The sequence below is a fragment of the Aulonocara sp. 'chitande type north' Nkhata Bay genome, linkage group LG12 (genome assembly GCF_057382095.1).
Source record: "Aulonocara sp. 'chitande type north' Nkhata Bay isolate Kocher_YH1m ecotype deep benthic linkage group LG12, A_spYH_male_GT1.1, whole genome shotgun sequence".
Classification (NCBI taxonomy): Eukaryota; Metazoa; Chordata; class Actinopteri; order Cichliformes; family Cichlidae; genus Aulonocara; species Aulonocara sp. 'chitande type north' Nkhata Bay.
The window spans coordinates 35932925-35948298 of record NC_141355.1 but is presented as its reverse complement, the minus strand read 5'-3'; the positions used below and the strand labels follow the sequence as shown (position 1 = coordinate 35948298).

At 40.5% G+C, this 15374-nt stretch overlaps 1 long non-coding RNA gene and 1 pseudogene across 2 annotated transcripts; one reads left to right on the top strand and one right to left on the bottom strand.

The window, feature by feature from the left end:
• Window positions 1-845: 845 nt before the first annotated feature.
• LOC147317986 (glutathione S-transferase theta-1-like) lies at window positions 846-6270 on the top strand (annotated as a pseudogene). Its single transcript, XR_015131916.1, has 5 exons — window positions 846-999; window positions 1488-1575; window positions 1900-2052; window positions 2596-2772; window positions 3540-6270. The product of XR_015131916.1 is annotated as a glutathione S-transferase theta-1-like (transcript).
• Window positions 6271-8596: 2326 nt separating this feature from the next.
• On the bottom strand, window positions 8597-13385 carry LOC147317985 (uncharacterized). The gene is made up of 5 exons (XR_015131915.1): window positions 12688-13385; window positions 10960-11114; window positions 10599-10707; window positions 10372-10493; window positions 8597-10229 (listed from the first exon to the last, which is right to left on the bottom strand). It is a non-coding gene; the product is annotated as an uncharacterized LOC147317985 (long non-coding RNA).
• Window positions 13386-15374: the final 1989 nt, after the last annotated feature.

The following is a 15374-nucleotide window of genomic DNA, read 5'->3' as shown; positions in this document are numbered from 1 at the left end:
AGCAAGAAGGTCCTCAGTTTCACTCCACAGTTTGGCTGGGGACTTTATGTGTGGAGGTTTGCAGGTTCTCTCCAGGTACTCTGGTTTCCTCCCACAGTCCGAAGACATACAATTAGTTGGGGTAGGTTACTGGGTGATTCTAAATTGTCCTCTAGTTTCAATCCCCACATGAAGCTGATAAGAGGATGGATGGATGTTCTTTTGAGTTCCCAACCATGAGTTGGTTTTTAGAGAGAAGAATATTCCCATGTTGTCCTTTCCTGGGACTCCTCCATGCAAAACGGCTTATAGATGCGTGACAACTGTGGGCTTATTAAGGCTGCTTAAACAGCCCGCTCCATATGACATCTCCCAGTGGTTATGTAGAAACCGTTAGCTGATGTGGCTAGCTTTGAGATCAGCTGATTTACCAGGAATGCTGCTGAGCTTTACTTTACAACCTTCTTGAGCCATAAATCACAATTAGCTTAATCAGTGGAGTTAAAGTTGTATACCTCATGGGTGATTTGTTCCAGCAGTTTATTTCAGTGAGTGGTTGCACAGAAAAGTGTTAAATCCAAATCTTCTAGCTTGAAGTTGTGTCAGGAACTTCAGTCGTAAGACAAACGGCTGGTATTATTATATAGTTGCTGCCCTGAAAATGTGCATCCGATTGCAAGCACCAGTAGGTAAAAGTGATAATCTCAGCATTTTTAAAAAATGGTGGCAAAGCTAAGGGCAAAGCTCAGCTCACTCTGTCGCAGTGACCTCCTGCTTTGAATAGCTGGCACCACTTAAAAGTCAGTGAGGTGTAGTGGAAGGAGAGGTGGAGTTCTGGACAGATAGAAGAGGAGTGAGAAAACAGAGGAAGGTCGGTGGAGACGAAACCTCTGCAGCCTTCACTCTCCGACATGATAGAGCTCTATCTCGACCTGATCTCGCCACCCTGCCGCGCCGTCTTCCTGTTTGCCAAAGCGCTCGGGATTCCCTTTGAGTTCAAGTATGTCGACCTGAATGCAGGTAATCTCACAGCAGCTCACTTTCTGCAGTAAAATGGTAATTATTATTTACAGTTTGGAGATTAACAGAATGCAACTGAACTTGGAAGTTTGCAGCTCTGCAACTCTACACAGAGACTCTTCAAGAGTTCAGGGGACTAAAATGTCCTGCATGCTTTTTCATTTGTACTGTAACCATTAACAATAACAAAAATGCTCCTTTGGGCTGCTTTTCTTTTTCACATTTCACCCAGAAAGCTAGATTTACATTAAGTCTTAATGCACAACTTTTCCTTTCCTGACTGTGTATAATGGAGACGTGCTGGGGAAAGAAAATTAAGAAAACTGTTTCAAAGCAGATACAAAGAAGAAAAAGGGGGGTTATGAGTCATTAAAACCATTGGCATTGAGACCAGTTTGACATTTTTGTCTTTATTATTTCTGCGTTCTCCACATGATGCCAACACAAACAACTTCAGCACGCCTGTGAATTTCACGTGTTTGTGTCAGGGCAGCAGTACAGCAGTGAGTTTGGGAAACTCAACATCGTGGTGAAGATTCCTGTCATGAAGGATGGAGGCTTCACCCTGTCAGAGAGGTACAGCAGGGCGTCGAGTTTCCGCTTAGCTTTGTTTCAAATAGTTTGATTCTTTTTCAAGCTGCTGCCTGAAGCTGCTTTGGGAGTCTGGTCGGTTCATTTGTTCACAGTAAGTTACTAATGATGAAGATCTAATGGTTTAATGCTGCTGTTAGTACTATTAACACTTAATAGTGCTATTATCAGAAAAACAGTAATGGATGATTCTGCAGTTAATTGAACAAAATGACCATCCAGCCACTCTGCGCTTCAGTTTTAGCAGAGTTTCTGTCACATTTCCTGTCGTTAAAGCATCATTAGTTTCTGTTCTGTCTTGTCTTGCAGTACTGCAATCCTGAAGTACCTTGTGCAGAAATACTCAGGGTCAGTGGCAGATCACTGGTTTCCTGCCGGCCTGCAGCAGCTCGTGCCAATGAAAACTTGTCCTGGCAGCACGCGAACCTCAGAGGTCACTGTCAAAAGGTCTTCCTGCTCAGGGTTCGTGTCCCAGTTTGACCAAGTGCTGCGTCCTCACATGACACGTTTCATCAGCTCATTTGCTAGATTAGTTCTTATCTGTAGCTGATTTTATAAGGTATATAATACTTAATATCCTTCTTCTCCTACTATTAATGTTGCTACAGTCATGTTAGCAGCTCTGTGAAGCTCTCCTTAAGCCCAACTGTTCTCTGAGGTTACAATAGAATAGAACAGAATACAATGGAATAGAATAGAGTAGAATAACCCTTTATTATCATAGTACACGTAAAATGAATTTGTGTCTGCTCCACACCAACTGTGCTGAAATAAAATATAAATAATAGTCAGGAGAATAATATACAAAATATATACAAAAACAATAGAAAGGTACACATTGGAGAACAAAAGATAACATACTCATATAATTCCTTACTATGTTTGTGTTTTATGTTGTCATATTTTGACCATGCTAACAAATACCTACTGGTCTTCCGGCCACTATAAGCTGCCACGCTGGATCCGTACTGCTGCTTACTGATCTTTGTGTGTCTGTTTGAGTAGACTCTGTTTCCGGTCATCATGGGTCTTGAAGTCCCGGAGGTGACCATGGATGCTGCTCTTGAAAATATGAAGCAGTCGCTCAACCTGTTGGAGGAGAAATTCCTCCAGAACAAACAGTTCATCCTCGGGGACAAAATCTCTGTGGCAGATGTGGTGGCTGTAGTGGAGATCATGCAGGTACCACAGCTTCTGTCATTACTTCTATTTGTGTTTCTTGATTAAGTTATATTCTTGGATTTGTGGTTTTTCATGGTTTGGATTTGAATTCCTGGTCTTTAGGTTTCTGTCTCTGTGCCTCTCCTGTGTTCCTTGCGTCCTAGTCAAGTTATGTTTTCATGTCTGTGCTTCTCCTTATTTCAGTGTCAAATCCGTGTCTCTGCGCCCGTCTCGTGTTTCCTGTTTTACTTTGACAGTCTCGCGTCCTTTGTTAATGTTTTCAGTTTTTCTTCCTCCCCGTCTCGTTATGTTTGATTACTCCCAGCGGTGTCTCTTTCCCTCATTACTCCCTTGTGTATTTAAGCCCTGTGTTTTCCTTTGCCTGTTGTCGTGTTGTTCCATGTGCTGTAGGTGTCTCAGTTTTTCTGGTTTCTGTCATTCTTAGTTCTGTGATCCTCAAATCCTAGTGTTTAGTTCTTAGTTTCCATGTTCAGGGTTTTGGTTTGTTTTTTTTGTACGTTTATTTTGTGGAGGATTTTTCCAGCAAATAAAGCTGCTGTTTACGTTCCATGGATCCTTGATCCTGCATGCCACACAGCCACACATGACACCTTATTTCTCCCACATTTTCAGCCCAAGATGTCAGAGTTGTTTTTGTTGATGGCTACATGCTCAAAAGCTACATTTTAGGATCTAAATTATGTAAATAGGAACAAAAAGGTTTGAATTTTTGAACAGGAATAGATCCCACATACCAATAACTGCTTTTCTCAATGTGTGTTTTACAGCCTCTTGGAACTGGTGTAGATGGGTTTGAAGGCCGTCCGAAGCCAATTGCTTGGAGAGGGTGAGTGAAGGAGGAGCTCGGTGAGGAGCTGATGGACGACGCTCACAAAGCGCTCATGCAGTTGAGCGGCTTGCCAGAGAAGCTGAAGAGCAGCAGCGAGTTTCAGAAGTTCAAACTGAGACTTCAGAGGTTCTTCAACTGAGGAGGTTTACGTGTACAAACAGACACAATAAATCTTTGACTGCCTGTTGTGTTGCATCTTAAAATTTACTGCTGTATTTCTTTCATACATGAAGAAAACACGGGGAGGATTCTCTGTTTTGATTGATGAAATGGGTGAAAAACTGTGTATAACAAAGCCAGTGGTTAACACATTGTAGAGGGAAAAGAAAAGAAACTTGTATGTAGTAGTACAGCACACTCTCCCTGAAAATGACAGCACCATCAAGCAATGCAAGTTCATAACTTAATTGATCATTTACTGTAAATTTGACCATCTGTGATTTCTTAAGATAAATCTATTTTGGAGTCTGATGGCTCGTTATGGATGGCTGGACATGTTCTCTGCAAAGAAACTTCAAAATAATTATAACTTTCTCTATAAAGCATTTTTAAAATATGCATCCCGTCGCCCTGTTTCCATTCTCCTATGCAAACAGGGCAACAGGACAAACTGACACTCCTAAGATAGCCTATTAATTAACAATATTGCAAGACTTAAGGGATTACTGGTGAAAAAAGTTACAGAAAAACTTTATATATTTTATTTTATTTTTTTCAGTAGGCAACTGAAAACCAATCAACACCACGAAAATGGACCATATGACACGAGTCATCAAATCGCTGCAATGGCTCCCTGTGTATAAAAGGAGAGATTTAAAAGTCGTTCTAATAGTTTTACAGGCCATCAGGAACATGCTTAGGACGAAGCAAAGCCAAACTGCATTTAGTGTTCATGCTCCCCAGATGTGGAAAAACCCTTCACACCTGATGTGTGTGGAATCTGTTAGCTCATTGAAGTCAGGGCTAAAAATGTTGTTTCCTGCAACTTTTAGGTGATTTTTAACTTGTATTAATCATTAAGACAAAAAAACAATATTCTGTGTGTGTTTAACCTCCTAAGACCCGAACTCTTTGATGCCTTTTTAATTTCTCTTTGCTATTTGGGCTGATTGGGACCTGATGAATGTAAAGACAAAGAATTATGTTTTTACCTGATGTAGTCTCTGAGAAGAGTATATCAGGCAGGCCCTTGTAGAGCAAAATGTAGTATTGTGGTCTTTTATTTTTTTTTAAACTTAGACAAAACAGACTACTGCCCACTGCATTTAGTTGATCCTATCACTCTTTTACATCTTGGGTGATTTCGTACTACTATGAGTGGATATGAGGTCTCACTTTGCAACGCTTCTCCCGCTCAGGACGATTATAATACTCAAAGGCCTTTATTCAGCATGTCTACTTCTGTGATGTAGACATATAAAGTCACAAGGGTAAATAGATCCACGTACATACTAAAGAGCTGGTATTTATTTCAAAACAGTGTTGAAACCTAAACACTAATATTACATTCTGAGTTATATTTCAGCTTTTAGCATATATGTGTTTCATTGTTTCCTGGGAGAAGACCAAAATGTAACAATCAAATTCTTGGTTGTTTTGCAGTGAGGACAACGTTTCAGTTTGACAGTAGTTTTAACTCTTTTATCCAGTGATCTAATTTGAGTCGCTTATTACCAAAGCTGAGCAAACACTGCCATCTAGAGCACATGATTAAAAACAAACAAACCAAACAAAGAAGGCCTCAAAAAGATGTGCAAAAGTCTCAGATCATTTTAATATTGCATTTTAAACACTTAACATGTTTAACTTTAGCAAAATTAAAGCTCCTTAAGGGGAGAAAAAAGAAGCAATGATAGAAACCACCAGTTTCCACAGACAGCAGAGGAATTTATCATTACTGTGTTGAACTTTTAGGCTCAGCCTAAAAGTCATACATACATACATACATACATTGTTTCAGTCATACAGCTCTGCAGCTCTGTGCTAATTTCAAGGTTGTTTCAGTTCATCTGTGAATCAAAAAGGTCTGAAAGGTTTAAATGAATGTTAACCTCCTGCAGGCATTTGGAGAGGATCATGTGTGAAGTCTGATGTGTGAGGAAAAAAAAAGAAGTTTCTGTGTGGTGTGTGATAGAACTGTGTTAAAATGTGTTAATGTGTTAAAAGCAGGTTGAAGACGGCTCAGAAACATTTGAAGATTAAAATTCAGCATTATGGCTGCTGGTGGTTTGTAAAGCCTCTACTCAGCTGTATTTTTGTTACTAATTTATGTTTGTTGTTGTTTAACACAGATTTCAGAAGAGCAAATATGCTTAATAGTTTAACTAGATTTCATTTGTCAGTGTGGGACTGCTGAGTCACCTGAAGAACTCATTTCATTCATTCTCCACATGATGTTCATTTACAGAAATGTTTCACAGGAACTGATTTCTCCCAAAGGTTGAACTAGTGTGTTTCCATAGATTACCTCTGTATGAATGTACTTCTTAAATGAAGGCAAGTGTTTGTCCTTTTTTGTTCCTCAGGTACAGTACGTGATATCAAGGGCAGGCGGTCAACACTGGGGGTAGACAAGAAGCAGACGTACTTCCAAGAGGGAGCTGCAGTGAGGTCAGAGGTCAGAATCTGAAACAGCTCAGGTTTATATTTTAGAGGTTATAAAAAATCAAAATGTATTTATAAAGAAACCTTTAAATAATAGTCATAATTATGATTATTATAAGAAATATCAAACATTTAAGTGGATTTTCTGTTACACATATTGTGTTAGCCCTGCGATAAACTGGCAGCCTGTCTTTGTCCTGTATCAGCTGGGATAGGCTTCATCCTCCCGCGACCCTGAATTGGATACATTGTATTCCAATTATGTAATCTGATCATTTACAAACTCAAGGTTTATAATCAAAATGTAAGTAATAATTATAAAATGGGAAAGCAGAAATAAGTGTGACATAAATGTAAATGTGTTAGCTGACATAGAGGACAGCTACATGCAGTCTGAAAAACCTTTGTTGTCAAGTTTGCAGGTATATCAGCACGAGACATTCTTACATAGAAGAGACATTAAAGTCTCTGACTCAGTGAAGCATTATTGGTCCCGTCTGTTTGGATAAATATAGTAAGTTGATGTATGTGCATTTATTGACACATTTTCTTAAGTGCTTATCCAGTTCAGGATCACAGTGGAGCTGCAGCTGGATATGTTCACTAAATAAACCTTACAAAAGTTAACAATAAACCTGCATCCATGTACGTTGTTGTCCACAGGATGAGAAAATCAAACTGGAACACTGTGGAACATGTTAATGTTTGTGTGTTTATCCCTGTGTCTTTCACAGGAGGCGCTGGAAGGTTTCCCTAATAGTTCCTGGTGAATCAAAGCAGAACCATAAAGGTTGCTGGACTGCATGATGGCCTTACCCCTGAGCAGTCATCCTGTTAAAGGAGGAACCAGTTAGAAGCTGTTTTCAAAGTAGCTGAGCAGATTTCATCTCAAGTAAGCGATTAATTCAATTCAATTTTATTTATATAGCGCCAAATCACGACATAAGTCGCCTCAAGGCGCTTCATAGATACAACTGTTTGTTCATCTGTTCCGCCACTTAAAGAGCATTTAAGGACGTCTTTTGAGTGTCCAGTTGAATTAATTCTACTGGCTCTCATGGTCATTTGTTATTATAGACATATTTTTCATGTTCATCCAGCTATTTAGTAAATTCTATCTATTTAGTAATATCCGTCAGCTATAAAATGTAATATAAATATAAAAATATCTAAATATCTCCTGCCCTTTATATTTTAATGATGTAAGTCTGTTTACATTAGCATTCCTCACATATCAATGAGATGCTGTACAGTACAATCCTACTGACGCAGCAGAGGGATAACAACGGCTATTCAACATCGTTACACGACACATTCGAGCTGCACGACGCAGACAAAGTGACTAAATCATCTTTTTGTGGTTTATTGTCTTCAAAGCAGCAGACAAAGCTGATGGCAGAAGATGTCAGAGAAGAACAAGCTCACTTGTTTGAATTTATTTACAATCATAGTTTTATAAATTCTGACTGTAAACAGCTTTTACAGCTTTGATATTGTTTGACACTCGATATCAGGTGATAGGGTTTAATTTAAAGGTTTCTATTTCCCAATGAGCCATTTACACTGATCAGTGTCAGTTTAACTGTAACACATTCATTATTTAGATTCAACAGAGAAATAACTGAATGTAAAAAATGGCAGCCCTCAGGCAGGTTTATAGAGATATATGCATGCATTATGAAATTTATGTATCCCAGATAATTGTTATTCATCTAGTCATGGCAGACCTACCTCTTCCTCCCAAGTTAACTGCAACCCAAAATAACTAGTGGGGCTATTTACACACTCACAACCAGTGTGGGGTAAAAAGAGCCACCAAAAAACTGTCAGCCACAGATGTGCTAGAAGAGTTAGAAGCTCTACTTATGGAGAAACTTTCTAAGTCTAACAGGGGACAGGTACTCCTGCCCAAGTAACATGATATAAGCCCACATACAGCCCAGCCATAAAGTGAACCAAGTTAAAGACAGCATGGGACCAAATGCATGTAACCAGCCTGCACCCACCTGACATTTCTTCCTCCTGAATTAAATGAATGAAGGGATGAAAGTTAAATGACTACAAACCTAAAGCCACTAGTTCCCACACTGGAGCTCCCTGACACTGTGTGTTAACTGTATTTAGCTTGTATCAACAGTTGTAACAGGCTAAGCCACCTGAGACGCTGCATTGAATTTGTTCCTGTCTTACTGGTTTCAGCTGACTGGTTTCAACTCAGATATTCTGCTTTTTCCTTTCAGTAGATCAAAGCAGCTCGTGCTCCTTCTGCTTCCAATTTAGAAGAAGAAGAAGAAGGCGAAGGCTTCAGCGAAGTGGCGTTCATGGTCTCAGTGAACAGTCACGGTCACACACTGCATGTGGTTTTAAAAGCAACATGTCTGTTCACCACAACAATGGAGACGTGTAATATTAGTGCAGCTACGGTTTGTTCTTGAACATCAGTTCTGTTTTCTACTTTGATCACTTAGACCAAAAAAGTGTTGTTTTCAGATTCTTTCTTTTACATCTATTAACCACCTGCTCATTTTTTTATTACAATTAGTTTCACATAAATGTTAGTGTTTCCTTTATGATCTTTTAATGCTTACACTACACTGTACACATTAGAGACATTTCTGTTACCTGTTTCTGTTGACTCAGAGTTGTGAAATGTTCTTTTATTTGATACACAATATGAAGTTCATAATTTTCTTACAAATAAAACTAATGACAAACATGAACATCTGTGCTTATTTCTGAGACATGAGTTTTTGAATGTGTTCATATTTAGACAGTGTGCATCTGTCTGCTGAAACTGTAATGGTGAACCTGAGGTGATGGTCAACAGAAGGCAAATATATATCAGTATAAAACAATATTGAAGTAATGTCTTTACCCCCTGCAGCGTGTACACGCAATCACCTTATTCACTGTAGTAAACATGCACCGCTAGCTCACGTGACTGACTGTCTTCCATGGTTACATCGTATATTATTAGCTATGTAAACAGCTTCCAAAGATACCGCCATAGCTCTCTGCAGCTGTACTTTCACACTTTGCAAATCATTTCATGTTTTTGATCGTTATGAAGACAGAATATGTTTCTAAGGTCATGCTAGGCGGTTGCAATGGTGGTTGCTGTGGACTCGGGTGGACCGCGTCCGATTCCTGTTATTAGCTGTCCGCCGTAGGGAGGCTGCGTTCCACTTACAAGTAGTGACAGTCTGTCGTAACTCGAACTCAAACCCCGCTTTGTTCTTTAATTATAGGCCTTTTATAGCCGTTCATGACACGCACGCACACACACACATAAAGCACTTTGCCTCACCATGAGAATGCAACTTTACCTAACCTAACCTTAAAGTGTCTGATATAGGATAGAAAAATGAAGCAACCAGAGATTTAATGATGAAGACTCTGGGTTCTGTAGTTCACGTTTTACAGTCCTGAATGACTCTTTGCATATGATTTATTGAAGAGCAGTTTAGAATGCACTTTACATTTAGACTGTTGCTGTTTCATTTTTTGCATTGTTGCCGTGTTATGTCATGAATAAGGTTCACCTGCTGGGGGTTTGATGGATCAGCTGGACAATACAGTCAAAGACAGACTTCATTCATCACATGCAAGAATCCTAGTTGGATTTTTGTTGTCACTCATGTTTTTGAACCAAATATTGAAAACAATTCTGACAGACTGGATACCTGGTCAGGTGTACATTACCTTTCACTCAAGCATCCCAGGACAGAGCCCTGCCCCACCATGAGCCTGGGTGGATACGTGGTTATTAATATAAAAGGACCGATACTGAATATGAATATTTCATGAAAATTGAATTATAATACAAATTAGTAATAAGGGTTTCTCTGCGCCCTTATCTACCCCATACTCAAAGAGCTGCGTGCAGAGAGGGTGACAGGAGAGGATGGCACTGAAGAGAAGATGCTCTGGTGATGTCACCATGAAGGAACAGCATCTGGCACGTGTTGCTGAAACATCCCAGTACGCTGGTGTAGTTTCCTCTCCAGCTGTTTGACATGTGACACTTGAACATTAAGGGGAAGAAGAAGAAACAGTGTTAGGTCAGGTGACCACATGGTTTCTAAAGTAACTGACAGGAAGTAACCAGGCCGTTAGAAATGGATGGCATGTGTTTAGAGTTACTGGAGTTGGGTAACTCTACTTACAAAAAGCAGAAGCACACAGATGACAGATCAGATGCTGAATGTTGCAGGAACATGCTGATGTGCGGTGGTCATTCAGTGCTGCTCCGGCAGGTTTGACAGTCCAAGACTGATATCCTGCCCATCTGAGAGTTTGAAAACACACATGCAAAGATTTATTTTGTATTACAGTCAAAGTTGGATGTTCATTTTTGTCCTTTAAAAATGTTTGTGTATTTGAAAGCACTAACATTTAAGGATGACTTGGATCGCCTCCTTTAAAGGGGAGACAAGTGTATCCACTGATCTACGTCACTTAAACTGGATGATGACTCCTCTCTCCCTCACTCAGAAACACTCCTAATATAACCAAGCAAATAAATAATATTGAAGATTTACTTACATCATTACAAAAACAGCAAAAACATCTCCCTTTGATTCTATTTCTTCATTCCTGCTGAACATCAGGCAACAAATATCCCAGAAAATCACAGTAAAATGTAAAGCACATATTTGCTCTGCTTTGTCTAACCTCTGCAGAACCTCTGTCAAGAAAAACATAACTGTAAGCATAAAACAAATATACAATTCATAACACGTCACTGGACAAACCTCGGTCAGTTGATTTACTCTGTGCAGTGCAGACAAACATCAGTCAGCAAGTCAAGGTGGTGAGATGGACTGGTGTCCTTTGTGACTCTCTTCTGAGGAAACACCACCGTCTCTCCACACCGTCACCATCTGTGAGCACAAACTGCTGCTCTGCTCTGCCAGCATGTAGGAATCACATATCACACACAGGAGTGAAGAAACATTAGAGCTCAACTTTGGATACTTTAGATCTAAACAGATCAAAGTAGCTCTTAGTTTCAGCAATCAGACAAACAATGATACCAAACTGATTCTGTACAGTCTGCAACACAGAAAGAGCTGTGATCAAGCTATTTATTACTGCACCAGCACACATCAAACATCACAGTTCACAGTCAGCGCTGCCACAGAAGTTGTGCTCCTACTCCATTATGCATTCCAAGGAAGAGGGAGGAAGTTACAAACTGATCCTACCACACTTCACGTGTCTCGCTATGAAACCTAACAGATCAATGGTTAAGCTGTTTTGTGCCCTTGGCCTTATCAGCACCTGTAAAGGGAGTTGTTTTCTCAAACTGCTGACGGTGAAGTAAGTTCATCTAGTTTTAGAAACTTTCACTGAACAGTAACAGCGTCACAACTAAGCATATGCATAAGCACTTAAATACTTTAAATGAGAATAACAGAAAATTTCTATTACAGAGGCTAGAGCCTGTCCCAGTAGTCATAGGTAGAGCACACCTGGACAGGTCACCAGTCTGTCAGAGGACTAACACAGAGACAGACATCAGAGTAACAAATCTATTTAAAATTAATGTAAGTTTGCTGCAGCTGTATGTATGAACATGTGTTTCTGTGCTCACAGTTCACCTCTCAGGAACCTGCAGTTGACTTTTAGTCAACTTTAAACAGACCTCACAAAAGGCTGATGTGGCTGGATCAGTAGTCTGATTTAAGTACGATACCTTTGGCCAGGGATTAATCTGGTACATCGCTTCACTGCAGTCTTACGTATTTTCCCCACACCTGAATAAAAAATACTGATATATACAAATAACAGCTTCAGCTGATGCAGCCTGACTCAATCCTAAATGTTCAGCACACAGAGGTACCGTTTAAAGTTTAGTGTTAACCTGAGTCACTGATCATTTGCAGTATTACAGAGTCTGGCAGTCTTTGCATGATGGTCCACGTCACTGTAAGTTTCTAGCTGACTCTCAGGTGTGACAGGTGTGCCAGCAGGAAAGAGTAATAATAACCTGCATCCTGAGGTTTGTCATGCAGGATTAAAGGAGCCAGGCTTTGTTCACACAGCTAGGATTGTATTTTACACTGACCCTGGGTCAGTATAAGTATCATACAGTTTAAACGAAGCACTGAAACTTGCACATGTTTATTATAGATGCACTGAAGCTAATCGAGATATTTGCTGTCAATCTGTGGCTGCGATTAAACACTTTACTGAAAACTTTATTAACTAGTAACTTCATCAGTCATGACAGAAGCTAATATTTCTGTGCTAACATCGTTTAAACAGTAACAGCTTTACTCCAATATAAGCTAACGTTTACACCGTAACTTTAAGCTAGCACCATAAAGACGGTAAAACACGTAATAATATCTACAAATGCATCTTAAAGCTGTTATATTAGCACTCGGTGTATTACTAACATAACCACATTAACATTACTGACACTCGCTGACTTTTAATAGTCATTCTATAAATGCTGTCCGTTTAAATGGTCTTACCTGTAAACACTGCTGTATCCACCGGATTCCAGCCAGAGTGGATTCTGGAGTCTTCCACGCTCCTGTTAGTGATCCTCCATCTGGATGGATGAGAACAACCTTCTGAACAATCTAGCAGGAGATGGCCCATATCTATGGGACTGATTTGTGCTAATAACGCCCATTGTATGGACTGATAACAGCCGAAGCGGGTGAATAAAGTCACCCAGTAGCTAGCTGTGCCATTACCCAGCATACATCACTCCCTCCATAAATGCAATAAACGACCACCGAGAACACTCACATTAACCTTTATCGAGTGGAAAAAAAGTTAGCTTGTTTATATTATGCTAACATAGCTGTGTCGCTAGCGGTCACGTAGCACATCATTATATACCAGCTAGCCCAACTTCAGTAACCCTACAAACGTCACTGCTGTTTAGTTTTCTGTCTTCATTTATGCTGGAAGTGATAGCAGAGTTGTACGTTTTAATTTGTTTCCAAAACCCCGCAGTCGGGACATGCTATATTTTATTTAGATAGAAGCTAGCGAGCTAACTCCCTGCTAACTTCTAACTCCGTTAAATGTCATAAATTCCGTTTTCATGGATGCCTGGATGTTAAACTCAATTGTTACACCTGGTAGAGCAGAACGCTGATCATTTTATTAAAGATGAAAGACTTTAGACAGTTTTTCAACTCTCAGTAATGCCATCGTTTGATATATGGACCTGCAGCGGAGTTTAGACCCAGACACGGCTACTGACGTCAGACTGAACAACTGTCTTCACGATCGTGAGATCTAACGTTGCAACCAAGTACAAAACACGTACGAATCATAGCTGAAGCTGTATCCTTTGTCTGGCCTACTGTCAAGGCGGCGGGGGGCGTGGCCCGCCTCCTGTGACATCAGGTCCAAAGCCCTATTCGGCTTACAGGATGATGACGTCACATATATTTAGAATCTTACAACAAATTTGGTCCTATGATGCTTTAATCCGTTGATCCGCAAAAGTCTATAAATAGGGGTGAAGAGCAATGACTTTTAGTTAATTAATTGCAGCATTTATGTTAGCAGAATTGAAACATTCACCAAAGAGGTATTTTGAAACACCTGGATCCTTTTTGGAGTAGCTGTTTACAGATTCCAACATGTCTCAGAGGAAACAACCCTACAGATTTCTAAGGTAAGTTTTCTTTCTTTTTTTCTGTTTTTAGGTTATTCACTGACAGAATAAGAATCACACAAGCTCACCTCTAGACAGCTGCCCTGCATGGTTTGAAGCAAAGTTTTCTTTCTTATTTCTCTTGTTCTTGTATATTTATAATTATTTATATATTTTCATGTAGGTAATGTCCTCAAGTTCTGTATAACCACTTTTTCCTCTCTCTGTGTTTGTTTCTCGTCTGTTGTTGTGTGTGTTTGTGTGTATTTGTCTCTTTCAAACAGGTGCCGGTCCTCACCTCTGCAGTGCTGCCGTCTCCTGTAGCGCTGCATGGTTCTAAGCTAAGTTTCCTTTCCTTTTTCTGTTCTCTTAGTTTTTGTCTTCAGGTTTGAAGTGTCTGTGTTGTGCAGCTGGTCTGCTCTGTCTCTAGACAGTTCAGGCTGCACCCACCAGTAAATGGTGGAGGCTCACAGCGACATACTCAACACACAAGTTTCTGAACTCTGCATGAGGGTTTCTCCGATGAAGTGAGGGCCGTGAGGCACAGCTCCCCGTCCCCCGGTGACCCTGCTAGGTCCACCTTCTTAGGGAAACCCTCTGCAGAGGAGCCGACAGAGCCAGGAACTTGTGAGTTGTGTGTGTCCACTCAGGCATCATTCATGCTTGTTCTGTAGGCAGTTCCTGTCAGAAGGAGGAGGCACAGCAGGAGCGTCGGGGGGCGGAAGACGGTGCCTCAGTGCCTCTCTCCTTCTGACATTGTTAAAGAAAACCCAACAAATTTATAATTATTTATATATTTACATGTAGGTAATGTCCTCAAGTTCTGTATAACCACTTTTTCCTCTGTCTGTGTTTGTTTCTCGTCTGTTGTTGTGTGTGTTTGTGTGTATTTGTCTCTTTCAAACAGGTGCCGGTCCTCACCTCTGCAGTGCTGCCGTCTCCTGTAGCGCTGCATGGTTCTAAGCTAAGTTTCCTTTCCTTTTTCTGTTCTCTTAGATTTGTCTTCAGGTTTGAAGTGTCTGTGTTGTGCAGCTGGTCTGGTCTGTCTCTAGACAGTTCAGGCTGCACCCACCAGGAAATGGTGGAGGCTCACAGCGACATACTCAACACACAAGTTTCTGAACTCTGCATGAGGGTTTCTCCGACGAAGTGAGGGCCGTGAGGCACAGCTCCCCGTCCCCCGGTGACCCTGCTAGGTCCACCTTCTTAGGGAAACCCTCTGCAGAGGAGCCGACAGAGCCAGGAACTTGTGAGTTGTGTGTGTCCACTCAGGCATCATTCATACTTGTTCTGTAGGCAGTTCCTGTCAGAAGGAGGAGGCACAGCAGGAGCGTCGGGGGGCGGAAGACGGTGCCTCAGTGCCTCTCTCCTTCTGACATTGTTAAAGAAAACCCAACAAATTTATAATTATTTATATATTTTCATGTAGGTAATGTCCTCAAGTTCTGTATAACCACTTTTTCCTCTCTCTGTGTTTGTTTCTCGTCTGTTGTTGTGTGTGTTTGTGTGTATTTGTCTCTTTCAAACAGGTGCCGGTCCTCA